General features: G+C 40.9%; 1 long non-coding RNA gene across 1 annotated transcript in view; it reads left to right on the forward strand.

The window, feature by feature from the left end:
- The window catches only part of LOC120410027, a 270,677-nt gene that overhangs the window by 102,023 nt on the left and 156,591 nt on the right, over window positions 1-12,063 (forward strand). The window contains exons 6-7 of the long non-coding RNA XR_005601950.1: window positions 9,217-9,383; window positions 10,049-10,187. This is a non-coding gene — a long non-coding RNA (uncharacterized LOC120410027). The remainder of the gene's footprint in view (window positions 1-9,216; window positions 9,384-10,048; window positions 10,188-12,063) is intronic.

The following is a 12,063-nucleotide window of genomic DNA, read 5'->3' on the forward strand; positions in this document are numbered from 1 at the left end:
GATATTAACAGTTTGGGGGGTTTTGACATTATATATTTCTTGCACATTTTCTGATTAGGGTTCCTAGACGGCTTTGTCAGAGAATATGAAGAATTTGTAGGTATAAAATGTACTCAAAGAGTTCGCACACCTTAATTTTCAAACCTGTTAGTTTATTGTTGCAATGCAAGACTGAGTAAGTGATATTTTTATGCTGCTGCAGTAAGATCTGCCATTACCTTGCTGCCCAGTCTGGAAGGAAAGTATTAGCAGAAAATGACTGAAATAAAGAAATGCAGGAGAAAATGTATTAAGCAGAGCATGAAAATCCTAATGTCTTAATACCACTGCTAGTCCTAAAGAAAGAGTTTGCTGAATTGGATGGACTGCTACAGACTCTGTTTAAAGAAAACTGGAAATTACAAACTCAAATTTAAGTGAATACTAGAGACAGTGGACAAGGTTATGCAAAAGCTGGAATATGTATGGATGCTGCAATCATGATGGAAGAATTTCTGTGAAAAGGAAAAGAAGGTGTTGACAGGTTGGAGTTGCCCAACTAGAAGTGTTGTATAAGCCTGGAGAAATTATCCCTATGATTTAAAAACATAAAAAATAAATGAACTACAGAAACTTGTATGGACAATAAACAGTCTGGACAAATATACTACTAAAAAAACAATGTCCGATTACTAAGATTACTTGGGAAATGAATCATACTGGGGTCATCGAAGAAAAAAATTAGATGAATTGTGGTTGAAATGTTAAATAGGTTTTTTGGTCATAGAATGTAACTGTGATGAAGTTCTGTTATGACAGTGGAGGAGAAAACTGAGAAGAAAGCAGAAAACATGTTTGGAAGGGTAGGGAGAAGTGGCTTGTATGAATTCTGTCTTACATTTAAATCCTGATGCTATCTGAGATCAGAAGTGTTGCAGATCTTCAAGCAGGTAGTTTCCAATTAATTTATTTCACTAACCTAGATATACAGTGGGTAGAGGGGGAAGACAAACTTACTGTTATGTGTTTTACTATAAAAATGGTGAGTGAAAAGTAGCCTGAGATCTAGAAAGGGCTAAACAGACATGGTGGAACTGCACCATAGGCTGGGGCTGCAGCTGAAAGTGGACAAGATTCAGAAGAAATCCAGTTTTTATTTCCCATTTCTGCATTTTACCATAGAAAGACAAAGCCATAGGATTTGTGTGCATTGTAGAAAGTTTAAGTCTATCAATGCATCTGATGTTTATCTCATTTCTAAGATGGGTGCTGTTGTAGGAAATCTCATGTATTGCCCAATTGCCATGATCTTAACCAGAGGGTTTTCTGACTGCAGTACTGAATTTAAGTATGTCTATCTCATCCATTCAGTAATACTTTGTGAGGTGCTGGTGTTCCCTAGGGGCCTGTCACCCTACAGAATATGGGAAATTATATTAGTGAAAGGAGTTTGGTAGAGCACATGTTGATTTTATGTTTTCTTGAGGAGGCAAATCCTGAAGGAACATGTGCGTCTGAGCAGGAGATCACGCCGTCTTCTTAGTAGAGCAGGACTTACTGTGAAGTTGGGAAAGAGTCAACCAGGCAGAGTTTTGATACTCAAAGTAAGGAATAGCCATATCAATCCAGAAAGCAAAGGGAACTACCATGCCCTAGCATGTAGTGAGCAAGGTCAGCCTTTACTGAACTGTGAGAATATTGCACAAGATTCATCCTGCATTTCTACTCCTAACTGCTTGAGTCACTGAAGGTATGTCTTCTCAGGGTTTGGCAGGCAGATAACTCACTCTGTTCACACTCCAAGCTGGCTGGATGAAAGCTGCCTGGAAATGGGAAGCTGTGTAGACATCATTAGCATGTGGCTGAGCCTGAACTGGTAAGTTCTGCTGGGAAGCAGAGTGTATTAGCTTGGGATCAGAATTAGAGGGTTGCAGTTACAAGACTTTAGGATAAGAGGTAGCTTCTATCTGGGCATCTTGGAGCACTTGCAGACGAAGTTGCATCTTTTTGCAAATCTGCCATGGAATTGCATCCTTAATATGTTAGAAGGGTTAGCCAGACGTGTGATCTGGAAAAATGGTGTCCTAAAGGCAGCATGTTCTTTTAAAAGAAAAATTGAGTGAAAATCCAAGGCCAAATTCTAGCTTTAACAATCTGCTTTCAGATGCTTTCTGTCAGGTCTGAGGATTGATGTATGCTAGTGTTAAAGACTTAAAACTGTACATTTGAATGTAAACCCAACTTGTCCATGGAAAGGACTGTGTACAAATGAGCACCTTGCAGTAATAGCTGCCTGAATTAAGTCCCCTCCCTATGCAGTCCATTACACAAAATACTTGGTCCTTTGTTTACAATGAATGGAAAGTGCTAATGCCAGCTGATTTATCTGATGTCTCAGACTCCTGAGTCATTTAGGTACTTTTGAAGATGTTCTCTTTCAAATTACTTTCTGTAATTTATTTCCAAGACTCTGATTTTCAGAAAAAAATCCCTGTTCCTTAACAAATTCATGAGTGTTTAAAAATTATGTTGTCCTTAGCCTCAGTAGTCCACTAGTTGCTATGTTCTGGAAGCAATGCATTCTGTAGGATATAAAACTATTCCTAACCGTGGCATTGGATCACTGCCATCATTAGATTAATACCAACTATTATCATCCAGGATGCTCATTTGGTTTTACTGAGCTTTGTTAATGAAATAGAAATGTATGATTAAAGTCATCCTGTCTGTCCCTCTAAAGCTGTGCCTGTGAATGAGTCACTGTTTTACAAATGGGTGTTGCCAGACGCTGACACTGAATACGGCTCCAGCCGTCAGAGCTCTGGGTCCAGCACCGCATTCTTGGAGTCCAGACTGGAACACTGAAATTCCCATTGAAACCTGTGGGAATTCTGCATGGCCAAAGCCCAGCTACCTTTATGGCTGGCTGAGGCAGCTTGAAGAGAGCTGTAGCTCTATGCATGTAGCAGCTTGGGGACTCAATATGAATTTCATGCATCTCTTCACTTAGTCACTTGAAACCCAAGATGGAATTGAGGATTCCACATTCCACTTGGGCTTTGTTTGCTTGAGGTCAGCTGAGTGCCCACTGCTGCCTCTGGACGTGACACCTTCCACCCCACTGGCAGACCTGCAATTGTGGTTTCGGTGCTCCCTGGGCACAAGAAGTATTTTCACAGAGCAAGCCCCAGTGTGTCAGTCAGCTGGCCTGCCCTGCCTGCTGCAGTGGTCCTGGCTGGCTACATCAAGGATAGAATATGCTTCAGCCTTTTCTCAGACACAGAGCTGCTTGCATGTCCCGAAAGGAAACAGCTTCCAAAGATCTTATGGAGTTGCTCACAGTAATCTGTGTCTTTTGGGCAAGGTTGACCCAATAGTTAATTTTGTTTGTTTGCCTCACATATGAGACAGGGATTGAATAGTCCTGGCTTTGGGGAATTTCACATCTGGATTCAAGCTCTTTATGGCTACTGTCCCCTAATCTGTGCCATGGGCTGTTCCCAAGTCATAGTTCTGTACTTTTCCAAGCTTTGTGTTTCATATCGTCCCCTCGGGGTCATTTGTAAAAGTGGGAGGGCCAGATTGGTAGTTGCAAGAAAGAGAAGTATCATCACTGACGTCAATGCAGCTCTTCCACTTTAGCAAGGGATCAGGCCCATCTACCAGTGTCACGGTCTGCTGGGGAGGAGGGGAGGCAGCCTCAGAAGTGTCGGGTTTGCAGTTTGCCAAGTGACAAACAGAGAATCTGAGTGCGGTAGCCAGGCATGCTACAAAACACACTGTTGGAGAGACAGCTCTCTCTGGAGGCTTCAGTCTTGATTTACTTACTCCTGGTCATTGTCCTGATATTCCATGGCTTTCAGACAATTAAGAAAAACTTAATATATGGACTTCTGTGAGGATAATTTGCTGAGACCCCTTGTGGGATTTCTGGGTGGTTTCATATGGTGAAGGAGGCCAGTTGTTGGCATAGCTACTTTTGTGCAGCTGGGTAAGGCTGTAGTGGAAAATCCAAGGCTGGTTGCTCTGTGTTACCAAATGTATGACTGCACATAGGTTTAAAGTAATTTAAAGCTTCCAAATATTTTACAAATCTTCAGATATTTTAAATAATTTTGAAAGCATGAATTTATGGGAAAAATCCTGAATTGAAAGGAAGAGAGCCTGAAAGCTCTGAGTAAAGCAGAAAAGAGACAGGGTTTTCTCAGGTGCAAAGGGGAGTAGAGAAGGGGGAAAATGCCACAGAACCTTTCAGAGATCCACTAGTGCTGCTCCCAGAACTCTGCCTGTTTTGTGCATTTCTTCTCTTGTGCTTTTGCTCATCTGAACAGTCTCTCCAGAAATCAGCAATTGGAAACACATAACAAGTAATTCTCTTTGCCAGGTAAATGGGAACAATAGTTGAGTGGGAAAGAATGAATCACTGCCATTAACAAGAAAACTAGGGTTGCTCTCATCATCAACACAATGCACTGTCTATTCTCAAATGTCAGGGCTCATAACTCACCATTTACAAATTAGACTTAACCCCCTCCCACACAAACCCACATAGCCCTTGCTAGCCTCCAAGCTTAGGTTATAGCTGTCTTTCTCTGAGGGCTACCAATAAAACCTTCAAAATACATATCCTCCAGACAGTCTGGCTTCTTTCAAGATCAAATACTCCTCCCCTTTTCCCTTTGGATTTTTGTTTTAATTACAGCTACATCACTGAAAAATGTGGAAAGCCCATCTAAGGCCCTAATTATCCTTAATGTAAGAGGACCATTATTGTCTACAGATGAAATGAATAATACAACCAGTAAGAAAGATTCCAAAGTTTTGATTACCTTAATAAATTCCTAAAAGTGAAGAAACTCACAGATCTTTATCCAATGCAACCACAAATTATTAATGCAGGTGGGAGTATCAAAAGCTAGAGTGTTTCAGCTGGCATCTTACAACATCTGTTGAGATGGCGTTTTTCATCCAGTGTACTGATGGATTATAACTATAGCCACCCAGAAAAGGTGTAACAAGGATGCCAGTTTCCTAGATAACCATCATGTAGGTGTAGAACATGAGATGCTGCTATTTTCAGATGCTCATCAGGATATTAATAACCTCCATACTTTGAAAGTAATGGGCTTGTTTGAATTCCTGGTCCTGAAATATAGAAGACAGCCAGGATATGTTTTTCATTCAGGATGGCTTTTAAACTGAAGTTAAAACAGGTAACTAGAAAAAAGGACACAGAAACAAATTTGAGACTTATTAGTAGAGTCCATTTAGCAAATTCTGATTTCCCAGTCCAACACCAGCAGTTTTTTATTAATGAATAAATCATTCTTTCTTTCTCTGCAGATTGAGAATTCTTCAAAGTGATTTACATGCAGTTCTTAGTGCAGCTGTTTGCTGGGGGTGTGTGCTCTGTGTGGGGGATCTATCAGCAGTCTGGCTACCTCTGTGTGATCTTGGGTAAGGCCTGGATAAAAATCAAAGGCCAGATTGTTCTGTTTTTCCAAATGTGTTGCCTGGGGCCTGCTAATTAATAGAATGTCTAGGAATGTCATACATCTATTGAAAAAAAGCGTCACTTGAAAATTACTATTGTTTTAATTGTATGTTGTCATTTTCACATAGTGACCAATACCCCAGCCTACCAGTCTTCTTGAAAGAGAAAACTGGAACATGGAAAACTGGACACTCAGAGGGAAATGGTGTCTCTTTTTAAGTTATTTTTTAACGTAGGTCTCACAGAGTCATAAATGCTCCCACATGTTGACTGGGGGCCTTATCCTGAAATCCAAACTTGTGTTTCATTCTTATGAATTATTCCAGCATAAGCCAGTGCTGGAGGCTGACTGTAAACAGGGGTTAGAGAATTGAGCTGACTTTGACCTAGCAATGGAGCATAGCTCTGGAAACAAAGTGCTGGAGATACAGCACTTTGTGTCATGGACAGGCCAGCTGAAACTTGGAGGTTGTGCATGGCAGTAGGCATGCAGGGATGCCTACCAGTAAGTGCTTGCAGGATTGGGTGGTAGGTGGTCCTAATTTATTTGCTGTTTTAACAGAAATCTGGGATTTGTTATGGAGTGAGTTAGTTCCTCTGGGAAAGGTGGGTGTAACTTGTCAGGACATGAAGGCTAGCTAACCTCAGACATTTGGGAAGTTGTGTGTGTGTGTGTTTTGATGCATATGATTTTGTTATGTAAAATAGTGAGGCTCACCCCCTGCTCTGCCTGTGGGTTTCTGCACAGTTCTTTTGAAGGAGAAGGGTAGCTCATATGATGAGGTGAGAAAGAAGATGAATGGAAATAGAAACCAGGAGGAATCACTTCTTCAGCTGAATAGTTATAAGTGTTTCTAGAATTCAAAAATTTTTTGTCCTGTGTCACTGGGTATGTAGCAGAAAAAATAGAACATTATCTAAAGGTTACATCTTGATTTTTACAGATTTATTTAGCCACAATTTATTTGTACATGATGAGAGACATTTTGTATGAATATCTGACTGTAAGCATTCCTCAAACACACCCCATGCTGTCAAAAGAAACTAAAATCCTTATTTTTCTTTTCTGTGTAAGTCTTGGATTGGAAGCTGGTTTTCATTTGATTTGTTTCTATCAGTGCATTAGAGCAAAGGTGTGTGCTTTGGACCATGGGTATAATTTTGAAGGTTTCTTATGTTGAAAACTCCCTCAGTTGGCAAATAGATCATTCAGTGCTATATTTTCTGGGAGCCCAGCAAAGATGATGGCATTTTGGAGGCGGAAAGAAGCAATGGGGAATGAGGGGGAGTATCTTTTTATCTGTCAAATACAGTTGTGGTATCTCTGCAACACTATGCTTTAAGTGCAGTGTGCTGGTCTTGGTTTTTATGAGAGTCCTGGAAGAGTTTTGTGCACTGCACAGTCTGATTGACAAAGAGGTTTTCTGTCCTCAGATGACCTTCTTTTAATATAAAAAAAAATTCAATAAAAGTTCAGCCACACAGCAAGGGATGAATTTAAAGACTGCACACCATGTGACAGTGGTAAAACTTTCATAATAGTCGTCATATTTGTTGGTTTAAAAATCAACTTCATTGTCATAGTTAATAGTTTGCAGCTGCTGCAGAACAGAGGCAAATTGCTATGTATGTGTCAGCCTTAAATGCAAGTAAGATTCAGTGACTGGGATGACTCGGTTAGTTTTTCCTATCTATTGGTGATATTACTGATCATCATCTCTACGCGATGAGAGGATTTCATTGCCACATTTCAGCACTGCTGGGCTGATTATGTGATCTCGCAAGTAAAAGAAACTTGTTTTCAGTGTCCTGCCAAAATATACTCCACAACATCCCATTAAAAAGGCTTCCAAGGTCATGCATAAGTAGGTGCAACCCCCTGCAAATCTATGGGCTATCATCAGCATTGATTTAACTAATGAAGGTAAGTTACATGAAAAGTGTTAAAGACTCAGAATTTAGCACCTAATGTGAAGCTCAGTAATAAAAGCCTTTTTGGAAGATCACAAGGTAACTTCTCTGCCAACTTATCACATATGAAAGTAGTTATAATTTGCATCAGGTTCGTATCAGATGGGAATGGGAAGTAGATGAAACAACTCTGTCTCCATCATGCTAGTGATGTGCAGAAGGTGTGCAAAGTCAAAACAGTCCAGTGGTCAAAGTGTAGCAAGCAGGCTGGGCAGGCAGAGGAATATGTGAAGTGTCTGTTGGTTATCCCGGGCTGAAGGCTATCCAAGAAATCCTCCCTAAGGCATTGGGAGTTGTGGCAACCATAGGCAATTATGTCTAAAGGGATCTGTTGTGCATTTAGGCTGAGAAAATATAGTGTTATTTAGATTTAGGGAGATCTTACTTTACTTCTCCATCCCTACTCTATCTGCTGTTAAAGTAGATCTGAGTTTAAACTGTGGACCTAAAGCTGCAGAATGATGTGTGAGGGGTATCCCCTTTAAGTCATCTCAGAAGGACTGTGGTTATTTAAAGCAGAGCATCCCATGGTGTTTTAGGCACCTGTCTCTGTGGAGAAGCCATGGAGTTCAATAAGCGCAGGTCAGGCTGCCCAGGATGCTGTGTTCTCATGGCTGAGGGTCAGCTTTTCCTCCAAGAAAGTAAACAGTAGAGGAGCAAGAAAGGTCTAATGACTGAGCTTACAAGAAGACAGTACTTTTAATGCTGAAGTCAAAGACTCAGAGCCTAAATGGTGGGAAAACTTCCCCAGGGAAGAGGCAGCCCACACAGTCCTGCACTGGATTACTGTTAGTGCTACTTCACTTATTTGTTTGAGATTTCTCATGTGTTTCCTGGGCCAGAACCTGACCCTCAGGTCTCATTTACAGTTCAGAGAACTTCAGTTTGGCATTTCTGTGAACATTGTGTAATTGCAATAATTTCAACTCTTGTTATTCCTTCAAACTTGGATAATTTGTCATTGTGCTAGTTTATTTTATTCACATAGAGACCGTCACTAGCACTGAAGTCTAAAGTAAATACATGGGATATCTAGTTAATCTGTGGTTTTTTTCTCCTGGCCTTCTGTCTTTCTTGGTTTGTGGAGGTTGCTTTGTTTTAAAAACAAATGGAAGTGTATACAAGAAGATGGGTGGAACCTTCAAAGCACCCTGCTGTGTGTGAGGGCTTTAGGAGAGTGGTTCTGGAGTCTGGAAATGCCACACAATAGGTACCTTCCCCCCATTTCTGAAGCCCATCCTCTTGATGGAGTTTCCTAGCCCTGAGGAGTGAGGGATATCTCGGCTGAGCCCTGGTTATTTGTCGGCCAATTCACAATTAGTCAAAATGTCTTTCCATATAAAGAGTAGAGAGGGAAGGGAAATCATCGAATCATAGAAAGGCTCAGGGCCCCATCCAACATGGCAATGAACTTGTGGGGCATCCACAGCTTCTCTGGGCAACCTGTTCTGTGGCTTACCACCCTCAGAGTAAAGAACTGTTTTCTAAAATCTAATCTAAATCTCTCCTCTTTTCAACTAAACCCCTTGTTCCTGTTTGTTCTAGAACTATATGCCCATTTAAAATGTCATTCTCCCTCTTTTTTGTCATGTAAAAAAGCCCCCTTTAAGTACTGGAAAACTGCTGTGAGGTCTTTCCAGAGCCTTCCCTTCTCCAGGCTGAACAACTCAACTCTCTCAGCCTTTCTTTGCAGGAGAGGTGCTCCAACACTGATAAGTTTTGTGGCCCTCCTCTGGACTCACTCCAACAAGTCTATGTCTTTCTTGTGCTAGAGACTCCAGAGCTGGATGCAGAACTCCAGGTGGAGCCTCATGAGAACAGAATAGAGGAGCAGAACCACCTCCCTTGACCTGCTGGCCACACTGCTTTGGATGCAGTGCAGGATGCCGCTGGCCTTCTGGACTGTGGGCATATCCAAGATATACTCTTGTTAGAAAAGGTAGGACAGATGTCTGGATAGAAAACAGCTATAGATGTGTTGGAACTACCCCTTTAGCATTAGACCTGCATCTATTTTTCTGCCTTTTGGGACAGAGCAACTTGCAAGTTTTTGACCAATAGTTCTCTCTCTCCAATGTCCCTGAGTGTTTCTCGAAGATTGTGGACAAGCAGCCATGTTTTTCCTCAATGGTAGTCATTCTTTTCTGAAGGAGACTTCTTCATTTAGGCCTACAAGAGCAGTTGGCCTGTGTGATTAGAGAAGGAGCGTGGACTTCATCTAATTAAATGTAAGGGCATCTGAAGTGCAAATGTGCTCTTATGGTAGTCCTTCAGCATTCTGTTATAATCTGATATGAAGCCAGTGTGGTTAAGGGACTGTAGGTACCAGCTCTACTTGTCTTAGAGCAGATGTGTAAAATGGCAAATGGACTCTGTCCATAACAGTGTCTCTATCTATTAATTAGAGGGGGACTGAGTCAAGAAGAACATCCCCAGATTTTTTATCTTCTGCTTACAGTAGTGGAAAAGATTGTAGAGATGGTGGTCTGTGTTTATCTTCCTTCTCATGTTGCCTTCCTTTTCTTCTCTAAACATTGACAGAACTTTTCAGGGTAGGCATGAAGTAAATCTGTTGAATATAAATTTTGATTTTTGTCATTGTAGCTTTGCCCGGAACAGCACATAATCTACTGACATTTTGGATCTGCAGGAGAAAACCAGAATGTTTCCACCATCAAAGGTCTCTTGGAGTTGTTGAAAGAAGGCTGGAACAGTCCTGGTTTTTGGACTTTCTTTTCTTCAGGTATTTTTTGTCCTATCTGATTTCCAAAGAGGAGTCTGATTTTCATTTTACATTGCCCCACCCCTGTGGCATTTTTGACACTGGCCAGAAATGAGAAGCCTTGATTTGGAAAGGTGTCATCAAAACAATGACTAGATATACTTGGAAGAAACGTTTATTATTTGGCTTATTGCTGCTGAGGGCTGCTAATTACCAAGCAATTATGACCAGACATAATTTTTCACTGTCTAAAGCTGCCTCTTGGGTTTAATATCTGTCAGAAAACTAAAACTAGTAAATTTTTGAGGAGTCCAAAAAGGCCAAGAGATGTATAAATATTTCCTCAGGGCATCCTTTGCTACCTTGGACTTCAAGGCCAGGAGTTTGGCTGTCACTGCTTCCTTAGAAAGCATTCTTGGCTCCAGTAGCCTGATCCATCTTTTCTCTCCTGGATTTTCAAATAATCAAATCATAAAAGTAGTTAGGGAAGTACATTTTGCATCTGTAACTTCTGTGATCTTTGGATGCTTTAGGAGTCAAAACTCCACATGGATTTGCCACAGCTGAGGGCTGTGTGTTTGACACAGAAATCCTTTTGCACACAAATTAGAGGACAACCAGTGCAAAACAAAGTGGTTATAATGCATTAGCTAAGCAGGAAGCATGGAAATCTGTCTCTGCTGTGTCAGGAAACAATTTGTCTGTGGAAATGGCATGTCACAGTGCTTGGGAAGACAATGCTGTGAGAAATGTTCAGTAAGCTGGTGGCTTGAGAAGGTCCTACAGGGGCACTGTCAGTGCATCAATAGGCCTGATTTATCACTGTATTATATTAAGTCTACTCCACAGTGACTCCACTCAAGTCAGTGAATTTATCATAGGGTAAAGCTGGGGGAAAATAGTGCCTCATCCCTTTTGTTTTCTGCATGAATTTCTTCCACAGAGCCACATCGATACTTTCAGTTCTGTCCTCTTCATGCCCAGCTGTGACAAGGTGGGAGCTGGAAGCTTCTCACTATTGCTTAGAGGAGTTGGGATATATTCCTGGTACTGGCAGAAATTTCTGAACCCCAGATTTGCCAGCTAATCCTTAAAAATGGTTTCTGTTGAAGACAGACACATGAATCTTACAGTGTGGTTCTTGAGAAGGCACTTTGAAAATGGGATTTACTGTTGGGGTGGAACACCAGAGGCTGTCACACCACTAAGCTGAGAATAAACAGAGAAGAAAGCCTACATGAGAATGCCATGAAAGTGGGTATAAATGAGGGAGGGAGTAAATTCTTGCATCCAAACAGAATTTGGCATTTGCCTGTAACATGCAGGTGCTTTGCCAGCATGAAGAACAGAACTGAGAAGTGAAAATCTACATCTCCGTGTTCATCTTTCAGCAAGCTTCCAAGCATACACATTTCTTTCAAAATCACTACCAAGCTGTTTATGATACATCTGTGCCAACTGCAATGTTTTATGTAGTCATTGAAGCCAAATCATTGTGACCTGATGTGACTCAGTTTTCTAAAAGGGTGCGTCTTGAGAATTCTCATTTTCTTCAGTTCAAAGTGAAACACTAGGAAAAGTGTTGGAATGGATCTGAAAACAGTGCAGCATTCTTATGCAGAGGCAAGAGTGTCATTCAGGCAAACACCAGAAGAAAATCTGTCTTCGGTGTGTTTTTCAAAATGAGTCTGAAATGTTCGTTGGAAAAGTGTCAGGAATATGAGACTTAAATGAACTCATTTACATGCTCTGATTTTGCCTATATCTGTGGTATTGGGAAGTGCAATAATAAATTCTAAGTGCTCTGTTCCTGAAATTTTAGTTCACTTTTTTTTTCCCTGCATGGAAATTTATTTAAGAGTCTATGTGAAGTCTGTTTTTTTTCCTCACTGGTTTT

The sequence above is a fragment of the Corvus cornix genome, chromosome 5, assembly GCF_000738735.6.
Source record: "Corvus cornix cornix isolate S_Up_H32 chromosome 5, ASM73873v5, whole genome shotgun sequence".
Lineage (NCBI taxonomy): Eukaryota > Metazoa > Chordata > Aves > Passeriformes > Corvidae > Corvus > Corvus cornix.